Source organism: Bicyclus anynana, chromosome 15, assembly GCF_947172395.1.
Source record: "Bicyclus anynana chromosome 15, ilBicAnyn1.1, whole genome shotgun sequence".
NCBI classification, from domain to species: Eukaryota; Metazoa; Arthropoda; class Insecta; order Lepidoptera; family Nymphalidae; genus Bicyclus; species Bicyclus anynana.
The window spans coordinates 11,860,743-11,873,114 of record NC_069097.1 but is presented as its reverse complement, the minus strand read 5'-3'; the positions used below and the strand labels follow the sequence as shown (position 1 = coordinate 11,873,114).

The window sequence follows — 12,372 nt, the reverse complement described above, 5'->3', positions numbered from 1 at the left end:
TGCCTTGCCTTTTACCTATTTGCCTATTGGTGCATGAATCTTTTGAAATAGATCGCTGATACTAATATTTTTAATCGATATTATTTTTGACATTAACAGTTTATTTATACTTATAGAAATCACTGAATTTATAGCTTAATTATTTTACTAGTAGTAGTGCTTTAGGATATTCAGTGTCTGAAAATATAAACGGTAGATTATTCTAGATACTTCTGAAATAAACAATATAGATCCATCGTATTTGGACTCATTTTAATTTTTTTTGATAAATTTCCCCTATATAGACAAAAGGGTCTTTATAAGTGCATTTTTAAGACATTAAATATCACTTGCCTCAAACGGTGAAGAAATTACATCTTCAGAAAACCTGCAAACCTAAGAATTTTCTTAATTCTCTACGTGTGTGAAGTCTGTCCATCCACATTGGGCCAGCGTGGAGGACTATTAACCTAACCCATTCTGAGAGGAGATTCGTGCTCATCGGTGAGCCGAATCATAAAAGCATAGATACGCATTAGTTAAACAAATAATCTCCTAAAATAATAATTAGTAAAAAAGCAAATGTATTTTTTTCCTCTCCAATTTCGGAGGAAAAAGGGCGAATTCAGTGCATTAGACCATAAAAATTCAGTTGTTAAATTAAAAGAGCACTTAAAACGATTTTCCATAGTTACTATATTATTTATCTGAAACGGAAAAAGCCGTAGGACCTCTGGGTCATCCGGCGTACAATTAAATAGTTAATTACATCCCGGCAGTCGGCAGGTTTAGTGATTTAAAAATAAAACCAAACACTCTCTGTAATATATTATAGTTTAACTGATTCAGTGACCTTTAACGCAACAAACAAAGCAACACTAAAGTATTTTTAATTTTTAGCTGTTGCATTGGGTTTTCTTTATTTTAGGGTTCCGTAAAACCTCAAAAAGAAAAACAAAATCCTTATAAGATCACTTTGGTGTCAGTCTGTCTGTATGTAATAACAGGTCTGTATGTCTGTATGCCTTCACGCGTTGCCGAGATTTATCTCTAGTTTAGTTACTAGTAGTACCCGAGAGGTATCTAGTTAAAATTAAAACTATATGCTCAGATTTACGGTTTGATTTATTTCACAGCTTCAAGAGAGCTGTAAAAAAAATCAAACTAGTAGTTGTAATCTGTAGTAATATTATGAAGAGGTAAAGATTGTGAGGTTTTCGGGGGTAATCTCTGGATCTACGGAACCAATTTTGAAAATTCTTTTACTTATAAAAAGCCACGATATTTGTGAGTAACATAGGTTGTGTTTTATTCCGGTAATCCAACGGGAACGAAATCTACGCGGGTGAGACAGCGATCCAGTGGATAAATCATCAAAACAGGGTATTTATGCAAGATTCGAACCCTGAGTACGTAGCTCAAAAACTGGACTGACGAGGTAGTTAAATTAACTGAGGCTCATGAACAAATATTTACCGAATGATTAACGTTGGGCCAACCCAAAGAGGTTATGACAATGGGTTTAACAAATCAAATTTGCACCCAATTTACGCTTCAGTTTATAGAAACTGTAAATAAGATTACAAACTTAGATGGACTTGTTTATTGTAATTGCTATTTGTTTGTTCAAATGAATTAATATTATGAAGAAAAAATTTTCATTTACACCTATTTATGCAAACGCGGGCGGCTCGAGATCTATGCTTGGAGGTCCACGCAAGAGGCCTATGTCCAGCATTGGACGTCCATCGTCCATCATCATCATTGATGATGATGATGATGATGATGATGATGATGATGATGATGAAGCAAACGCTCGAGATTTCGTTCGTGTGAAAACTCTGAACCATTTTTTAAATATTTTATTTTTATCCGACTGCTTTATCTTGTATGTATGTATGTAATGTTCTTTATTACCTCATATCTTTCAAACCACTGAACGGTTCTACAAGTACGTAATTAAGATATCGTTAGATTTGTCTTAATAACCATAGTGTTCTTATATAGGTAAAGTTAAAAAAAATCAAAACGACGACTGTGAGACGCTGTGGACTCGAGGTAATTTTTTTAATATTACGTCAAGAGCTATCTAGAGGATTTCAAAATGTCATGGCCATATTTAAAAAACCTAAAATAATAAAAACATTATTTATTAATCGCTATACAAAGTACGCGAGGCGAAAGACTATAGGTGCGAGCGTCGGGTTTTTGTTTAATTTTTTTCATTATTGACTTGTTTATACTCAACAACAATATACTCGTAACAACATTATAATGTTAAACGAGAAGTTTTCAATTTATCAACAGTATCATATTTCAGCCGTGATAGCCCAGTGGATATGACCTCTGCCTCCGATTCCGGAGGGTGTGGATTCGAATCCGGTCCGGGGCATGCCCCTCCAACTTTTCTGTTGTGTGCATTTTATGAAATTAAATATCACGTGTCTCAATCGGTGAAGGAAAACATCGTGAAGAAACCTGCATACCAGAGAATTATCTTAATTCTCTGCGTGTGTGAAGTCTGCCAATCCGCATTGGGCCAGCGTGGTGGACAATTGGCCTTACCCCTCTCATTCTGAGAGGAGACTCGAGCTCAGCAGTTAGCCGAATATGGGTTGATGACGACGATCAAATTTCAAAGATCTTGTTAATAAAGTGAGGTCAAGCGCAACGAACCGAATTAACGTTTCACATGTGCGATAGTTTTCGAGGAAAATTTAAAAGCCATGCAAAGGAAAATAATTGTACAAAGGCTAACTCGAGCATGGGCTCACAAAGGGAACTTTTTAGCATTTTCTGTGAACAGCTTATGTGCAATATCTCGAATAATTTAAAACATAGAGCTTTTTATTTTTTGCTGAAACTTCTACAATGTCATTATTATTCAAAGGCGTATAAAGCTCATTTCGGTGACAATTCTATGGTGCCATGAAGTTGGTCTATTAATGGAGATAGAAAGTAACCTTGGCTATAGCCATAAGCTAGGCTATAGCCGTGGCTTGGCAAGGGCAAATAAACTTTTCACTTCATATTAAGTATATTGAGCAAGAAAAACTCATAAAATTTGAGCTTATATGACTTTGCACAAATTCATAAATAATTAATTTTAAGATAATAATTTGAAATTTATTTAATTAATTTATCATATTCAATTTTAGAAAATGTCACAACCAGAACCAAGTTATATAGATCAAATTTTTTGTCAATAGCTAATAAATGTATTTATATAAACAAAAATATTTTTAACAAAAAAATTTAACTGACTTCAAAATCACAAGAATAAACTAAAAAGCGGAAATAAACATCGTATGTACTACCTTCTGATCACTTTAAAGGCGGTGCCAAGACAGTGACGTATTAATTAAAGCCATTTCTGAAAGAACCACGAGAAAGAACTGTCTTTAAATTCTAAGACTTTATGATTTAATCGGCTTTAGTTAATGCATCACGTGTTGGGACTGCCTTCAAAGTGATCAGAAAGAAGCATATACGATATTATTCTTCGCCGGTTTAATTTTATTAATGTTTAATAAAATGTTTTTTTTGAAGTCGGTTAAAAGAAGGAAAAAGTGTTTAGATAGTGAAAAACTTCATTTAAAATAGTTATAAACATAGTTCGCGGTACATAAGTATATTCCATTAGGTACAATAGGTTTTTACCATCACTATTTTGGGTACTTAGGTACAATAAAATATTTTCAGTCTTTTAAAATTTGGTCTAAAATTAAAAATAGTCATCTACCAACTATAGGTTGCTAATAGATGTGTAGTGTATTTTAGGGGTGGAAATTTTAGTGTTATTAAATTTCCCCGAGTCCATGGCTCTTAATTTTCCTTCGTGTTTTCCGAGATCGCGGTAATCCGCGCATCGCGTCGCCTCGCTTGTTATCACTAGGTGCTATTATCTGATAATACTTGGGAACCCTTTTAGTTAATTAAGTTATTATTTTTTAATTTTCAAACACTTTTATTAATTAACTTTAGTAAATTTAATGTAATTTTATAATGAAAGAGCGTTTTTATGGCAGGGCATGCTTATTACTATCCGCAAGCTACATCGGTGTGTTCCGATGTGTTATTGGTATGAGAACCTTACACTATTTTTTAGAGGATTTTTATTACTTTGGCTCAATGAAATCGGCGGATTCAAAATAAAAAAAATACTTGACTGCGCTCGGGGCACAAATATCAAGAAAACGGTTTTTTATTGCAACTTGGTGACTATTCCACTCGCTTAAAATAGAAATACACTTTATTTAGTTATTAACTATCTACCTTACATTAATATCTTGGTGGGACTTTCAGATTGGTTGACCACGGCTCTACCGTGACTATTTTAGTTCCTGTGCATATCTCTATTTCAATCTGAAATATTTTTTTGTTTCGTTCTTTTTAGACCCCTTTTTACGTAGTCGGGTTATAGTTTTTAAACTTAATTTTATGGAGGATTCATACTTTGTGGAGATACTCAATCGGCCTGAAAATTTTTACTTTTTTAATTTTATGAAAATAACCCGTCCCTAGTACTTGAACCTGGGACGTCGTGATCCGAAACCATATGATCAACCAATGGATCAACAAGACATCACATCAGGAGCTACTCAACCAGATGCTAATCTTGAAATTAGCATTAAATAAAAGTTAAAACAAAACTTTAATCAAATTAACTAGGTAAACCGACATACAATACGATTTTCTAATAGTAAAAAGTCTCTAGTATAGGTATAAAGTGTCGAGGTTAGTAGTTTCAAGTTGCACTAAATGGGACAAGCCATTCAAGTTTCTAACAAAAACGAGATGACATTAGAGGAAAGAACATACCTTCGAAGTTGAATCATAAATACTTCTATATAGATTACCTTACTATCTTGTTGTTCCTGTGATTAGCTTATGTGGTTTCGTATAACGACGTACTGGGTTCGAGTCCTGGGCGACTAGGAAACAATTTCGAAGCAAAATTGCAGCCCAAGTTGAGAAGTTGGTGGTGTTACATCTCCGTACCTCAGAGGGTACGTTAACTGACAGTCCTGGCCATCCATAACATAGATAACATAGATTTTAACATAGATGTTAACATAGATGTTAACATAGATGTTAACATAGATGTTAACATAGATGTTATTGATGGTCAGGACGTAAAAATCATTAAAACATTAACCCCCCCCCCCTAACCCGCAGTGAAACAGCGTGGTGGTCTAAGCTCCATAATACCTGTCAAGTCAATGTCAATCTCACCTGATGGTAAGTGATGATGCAATCTAAGAAGCGGGTTAATTTGTTAGGATGAAAATCCACACCTCTTTCTACACGACATCGTACTAGAACACTAAATCGATTGGCGGTATGTCTTTGTCGGTAGGGTGGTAACTAGCCACGGCCGAAGCCGTGCCAGCTACAACTGAACCAATTAAGAAAACCTTAATCGGCCAACCGGGGATCGAACCCAGGACCTCCGTCTTGTAAGTCTACCACGGGACTGACTTATGTGTATACTACAAAATATTTTAGGGTTAAAATTTAACTTGACTTTATTTTTAATTGTCATAAGTTTCTCTTCTTACAGAAATGCTTACTCGGCGCCAATTACGTACACGCAATTTATTTAAGTGTAGTAAGTTATTATATTACAATATGAATATTCTTCACTTATTCTGACATATCTGAGACATCTATAGAATAAGCACTCATGATTTTGCGTAAAATAATTATGTGGTGTAGATATTATAGATAATGTACTTATTTTAGTAGTAAGTCTTTAGGTTTATTAAGTAAGAGTCTTTACAGATATGCCAGGCGTAGGTTTTTAAAAATGATGGTTTGGTTCTTAGAATACGTTTGGTAATTATTTAAATACTAGTCGTCCGCGTGGAATTTAGTTTTTCACAAATCCTTCGGGAACCATGGATTTTTCCAGGGTAAAAAGTAGCTTGTGTTAATCCAGGATATAATATATCTTAATGCTAAATTTGAGCTAATCAGTTCAGTAGTCGAGGCGTAAAAGAGTAACAAACATGCATATCATCAAAATCATCAGTTTTGTCTAATTTCGGCAAAAACATGGATTTTTCGGAATAAAAACTAGCCTATGTGTCAAACCAGAGTAAAATCTATTTTCATTCCAAATTTCAGCCAAATCGCTTCAATAACAAAACAAAACAAACATACATCCAAACATCCATACAAACTTTCGCGTTTATAATATTAGTAGGATTCAGATGGATCAGCAAGTTATTTTTTTATTAACCTCTCAGACTGAGTTTAATTTTAAACATCGAATTCATTTGCCGAATAATAGACACCACACATGTAAATATAAAAAAAACAATATGGTTACGCTTTAAATCTCAAAAAGTTCTGCAACTGGACAAAATCGCAGCTGGTTATTATGAAAAATTTATTGGATCTATAAAAATTAAACTTATTCAATCTGGTGTCTTGTATTTTTTACGCAAATAATCAGTCTGTCTGTCCAACGCGGAAATGTAGCCAGCATTCTTATAGTAGGGGAGCCCGGGATGCTAAATTTGCAGTTACTACAGCGTCATTGGAATCGATTAGATTCGGTAGATTAGTTGATAGAAAGAATAAATGGTTATAAACTTTTTTCGCTTTGGCTTCCCTACTATTATGACCATTTTATATGGATATGATTTGTATAGCAAATACTCGCAGCTATTAGGATAAGTAAGCTTAAGTTTCTTCTTGTATTCATTCTCAATTGAAGTAATTACTTTCTAAATTAAAAAAAATGCAAAATATAGAAAATTTTGTACCTATCTCAGGTATATTTTAAAAACTTCTATCGCTTTTTGGTACGGTAGTTTTCAAAATTTATTTAGCAGTAAAATATTTTTTCAGCTGGATTATCAATTGTCCTAACTTCTCCTATATACTATCTAATCTAATTTTTAACCGAATTAAAAAAGGAGGAGGTTCTGTATTAGGCACGTATGTTTTTTTTGCATCACCTTAAGACACTTACTCGTAGCTCGCGTTTATTTTTCAGAAAACTATTGTTTTTTGGATGACTTAACAGCGATAAGTTCAGATTGTACTATAGAAGTAATTTATTGGTTAGACATAGTACTTTTTCTGTAATATGCGGCTCACACGATATAGGTCAGCAGGCACCCTTTTGCATAATTTATGGTTAAAATAAAAATAACCTTTGGCTTCCACGTATATTAAATAAAACAACGTTAATTTTTTTAGTAATTGATTTTTTTTTAAATCTATTTAAATATGTACGAGTATGTTAGCTAATATTATAACTCAATACATCATTTAATTGTAAAGACACTATTATAAGTATTAAAGTTTGTTTGTAATAAAGAGTCGATTAGATTTTATTTGAAATATATATTCACTCAAAAACTTTTGTATTTGATAATTTAAAAGTTCAACTTAAATTTTATAGAAAAACAAACAATGTATTATATATCTGTAGCCTAATTGCGTTATAAACATTTTTAGTGTTGGAAAACTAATGAGGAAATTGAAAATTTTTCTTGCAGTAAAGTTCTGACAACTTACCTGAAGTCGAGTAAGTCACTGACACTGCACCGATAGACGCGTCGTGCGCGCTAAGTGGTTCAACCCGGAATGGGCCAGGCGAGCCAGTGTGGTCCGTTATATACCAGCGTAGAGGTTGGTCTACAGCACGCCGCGCCCAGCGTAGGCGTGCGTAGGCCGCGCGGCCTACGAAGTGCTACGGATCTACGTGCTACGTGCTTTGCTACGTCTTTTGCTAAAGGTTCTGGAATTCACTTTATTAAAGCGTGGTGGGTCTAAGCTCCATATTCTAATGCTATAATGAGAAAGACTGGTCCCTGTAATAAGAATAGGCTATTAATGAAATGGTATCTTCATCATCATAATCATCATCATCAGCCAATGGATATTGGCCTCTTCTTATAACTGGTGTACACTTTCTTCTTAGAAAGTGTACACCAGTTCTAAGAAGAGGACGGAAGGAAGAGGAAAAGAAGTTTATCGGATTCTTATAGATTTCGGTTAACTTCTACAATCATTATCATGGACAACCAATATTCGATTCACTGTTATGCACGAGACTCCTCTCAGAAATCCAAAGAGTAAAAAATCTTTTGTAGGTTTCGGTGTACTCTTCTATAATAAGATCTCCAAGACTGTGATGGACCTGCCAATGCATAGCTTTAAGCAATGTGTTAAAAAACATTTACTTAGTCGAGGTTAGGTACTACAACATTGATGAGTTCCTTAATGATAAAGATGCTTTGAGGCCGTTGGATCAGCTTCCACCTTCACACAGGAAGTAAAACTATAAGAAATTGTAATTGTCATCAATTGTAAATTATAATACTGTATGACTTTTTCATTTCAAAAGAGCAACTGTTGAGTTTCTTGCCGTTATCTTCTCAGCAGAACCTGCCTTCCGAACCGGTGGTAGAATCTTTACAAATAGTCAACTGACGTGTCAAAAGTGCTTGTAAACTGAGCCTACTTGAAATAAATGATTTTTGATTTTGATTTTGATTTTTTGAGAATACGAGGACTAAGGCCTACACGCTGGCCAAATGCGGATTGGCACACTTCACACACCTAATGATGTCATAAATAAACCTTAGTTTTCACACGCTTAAACTTTGGAAATATGATAGACGAGAATACAGGGATAAACTTGCCTTTGTTACTTGCTGATAATGTAACCTTCTATTAGTGAACGATTTTTTAAAATCGGTCTAAGAGTTTCGGAACCAATTCGGTACAAATGAACAATCAAATCGTACCTCTTTATATTACTAGTTTAGATATTGTGACGTTGTTATAATTCATTTCTTCCACAGCACCTTTCATGTTCGTGCTTTGAACTTTCGAGAAACGTTCGCTAACTGCAATTAATTAATTGCTCGAGGAGAGACAATGAGAAAATTAATTTGACTGGCAATAATTACAGATTTCTCTAAATGGTTTCATTTCCTCGAGGAACTCAAGTGAGACAGCTAAAAGAAACCGTTTAAAAATTCTAGAATAGCCGGTGAATATAAAAGTAAAACTTTATGATTCTAAAAATACTTCATCATGTCGATGTATTATTTTTTATACTCTGTATATGTATCATCACTAAAGAAGAGCCGTGATAGCCCAGTGGATATGATCTCTACCTCCGATTCCGGAGGATGTGGGTTCAAATCCGGTCCGGGAAACGCACCTCCAATTTTTAATGTGTGTATTTTAAGAAATTAAATGTCACGAGCCTCAAACGGTGATGGAAAAACATCGTGAGGAAACCTGAATACCAGAGATTTTATTTAATTCTCTGCGTGTGTAAAGTCTGCCAATCCGTATTGGGCTAGCGTGGTGGACTATTGGCCTAATCCTTCTCATTCTGAGAGTCGAATATGGTTGTTGATGATGAAAAGTACAAAAATATTATGTATATTTGGGTGTACAAGATCGTCAAGACTAGTTATGAACTGCACATGCATAAGTTTAAACAATGTGTTATGACACATCTTATTACACCAAACATATTATACAACTGATGAATTTACTATTGCATTGAAAACCGGAAAGTGGGACAAATTAAGATCCCAAGATTTTCTCACATACATAGTTACAAGTGAAGCTAATATAACGCGTGTAAAAATAAGCATGGGTCTCTTTTACCCGGGGCTACCCATTGGCCACCACAGGGCCCTAGCACATCTAAATAGACCCATAATTCTATATTTTTCTTGGCCGCGTAACATTATTATGCATGGTAACTCTAAAAGCAGTAAAATGGAGATTGTGTTGTAAAAACATGTAAACAAAGGCGTCTATTATTATAAGTTAAAATGTATGTAATGAAAACTACGAATGAAAATACTAATGTATAATAACGAAGTGTTTTTCAAGTAGCTCCTAATTAATGCATAATTATTTTTAATTAGCAGACGTCTGTGATTTCACCCCCGTAGTTTCCGTTCGTGTGGGAATACGGGGATAAAAAAAGCATATGTTACTCGTTAAAGATGTAACCTTCTAATGGTTTTAGAGTTTTAATAATTGGTTTATTCGTAAGTTTCTCTGCGTGATCGAATCAGAAAAGAGGAGATCCGCAGACAAAGCAAAGTCACTGACATAGCTCAGTGAGCCGCGAAGCTGAAGTGGCAATGGGCAGGCCACATAGTTCGAAGAACTGATGGACGTTGGGGTCCACCTTAGGTGCTGGAATGGCGACCCCGCACCGGAAAGCGCAGAGTTGGTCGACCCCCCCTACTAGATGGACCGAGGACATCAAGCAGGTTGCAGGGAGGATGCTGACTCGAGATCGTTATGCTTGGAAGTCCATGCAAAAGGCCTATGTCCAGCAGTGGACGTCCATCGGCTGATGATGATGATAATGATGAATAAATATGTCATTAGGTGACATGACGATAATAATCACTGGCCGATTGCAGATTTGACGATGGCGTCTTTAATTTTTTTTAAACTTTGGCGGAACCAAAGTCCAAGTTGCCATTTGTGTGAGACAGATAGGTTGTAAACTCGACATAACACAGTAATGCTGATCGGTAGCAGATATAACCATGGCAGTGATGCTTCCCCGGGTGAATTGTATTATTAAACCGTTCATACTTTACAGACAAGGTTAATTATAATTGTTGTTATAAAAACATCCGTTTATACTCATAAATTTTTACAACTAATTAAAATATCCTATGGCAACTTTATGTTTGCGTAAATTACCCATAACATTTTACTGGCGTTTGAAAAACGACTAATAATCTCATTTAAATTGGGTTATAACACTAGATCATGAGTTAGACCGTTAGTTGAGGATCTAGTTTACATAACCCTGTAGTAACCAGACCTTCGTCACTTTATGAAAGCTGAAAGTCTGTCAGCTTATGCTCCTATCTAGACAAGGATGATGAGGCATATGAGGCAACTATAGAGTTTGGGGCCATAGTTGCTTTAAAAAGTAGCACATTTTGAGGACCTGTCCAATTGTGTAATAGGTACATTGTGTTTTCTAGCGCCGGGACAAGTCAATCTACGTTATTTATAATAAAGAAGTTTTTTAATATTGGCATGGTAATTATAAGAAGTTTGTTAGGTCAGCTAATTACGTAATATCTTAAGACAGATCCCTTAAACAGGGACTGAATAACCGACTTGATATAACATAAATCTCACAACTTTTTACGGTAGAAGAACTGAGTTGTGAGACTTAGCATGACTTTACAAGTTTTGTTTTTAAAGGCATTCTACGCGTTTCCGAGATTTGGATTGTGACAATAATCCTATAAGGGTTTCGTTTTTTTTTGAGGTATAATTTTTTTCATCATCATCATTATTAACAACCCATATTTGGTTCACTGTTGAGCACGAGTCTCCTCTCAGAATGAGGGGTTAGGCCTTATTCCACCACCCAATGCGGATTGGCAGTCTTCACATATGTAGAGAATTGAGAAAATTCTCAGATATGCAGGTTCCCTCACGACGTTTTCCCTTCACAGTTTAAGACACGTGATATTTAATTTCTTAAAATGCACAAAACTGAAAAGTTGAAGAAAAGGAGTGCGAATCGAAGTCTGAGGTCATATCCACTGGGCTATCACGTCTCTGTGCTTTTGAGGTTAAGAACCCTAAAAATAGTAAATATTAAAAAAAATCTCAAGTTCTTTCGCTTATTAAGATAAAACTAGATCAATTACAAGTATTAGAGGAAAGTGAACGCCAACAACACCTGTTACGCAAAAAAGGTTACGTTCTGCCCAAGTTACCTAATATACTGTTGACTGACGTACAGTAACTAATTAGGGTCTACCACCGTTACCTACTTCTTATTTACTTACTTGATAAATATAAGCTGACAATAGGTTCTCCATATAGGAGCCATGATAGCCCAGTGGATATGATCTCTGCCTCCGATTCCGGAGACAGTGGGTTCGAATCCGGTCCGGGGCATGCACCTCCAACTTTTCAGTTGTCTGCATTTTAAGAAATTAAATATCACGTGTCTCAAACGGTGGAGGAAAACATCGTAAGGAAACCGGCACACCAGAGAATTTTCTGAATTCTCTGCGTGTGTGAAGTCTGCCAATCCGCATTGGGCCAGCGTGGTGGACTATTGGCCTAACCCGTCGTTCTGAGAGGAGACTTGGCTGAGCAGTGAGCCGAATATGGGTTGATAACGACGACGAAAGGTACTCGCATGCATTTTGTCAGCATTTAGGCGACACCACTCGGTCACAACCACGTAGTTCCTGTTCCAATGATAATACTTACTACTTACTTCGGCGCTACAAGACTAGAAGGGCGGAATAATCAGAATCCCCACGCCTTAACCCTAGATATAAATATGTTATTTATCCCTGCTCTGTTACGCTACAATGATGTTTTTTTGAACAATCTTCTTGAATA

General features: G+C 35.5%; 1 protein-coding gene across 2 annotated transcripts in view; it reads right to left on the bottom strand.

Annotated features, from left to right (window-relative positions):
• LOC112055774 (allatotropins-like) overlaps positions 1-7,699 on the bottom strand; it is a 48,233-nt gene extending 40,534 nt beyond the window's left edge. The window contains exon 1 of one of the 2 annotated variants that reach the window (XM_024095979.2): positions 7,513-7,699. The gene's annotated coding sequence lies outside the window, so the exon portion shown is untranslated. The remainder of the gene's footprint in view (positions 1-7,512) is intronic. The other variant, XM_052885791.1, reaches the window with a different exon arrangement.
• Positions 7,700-12,372: the final 4,673 nt, after the last annotated feature.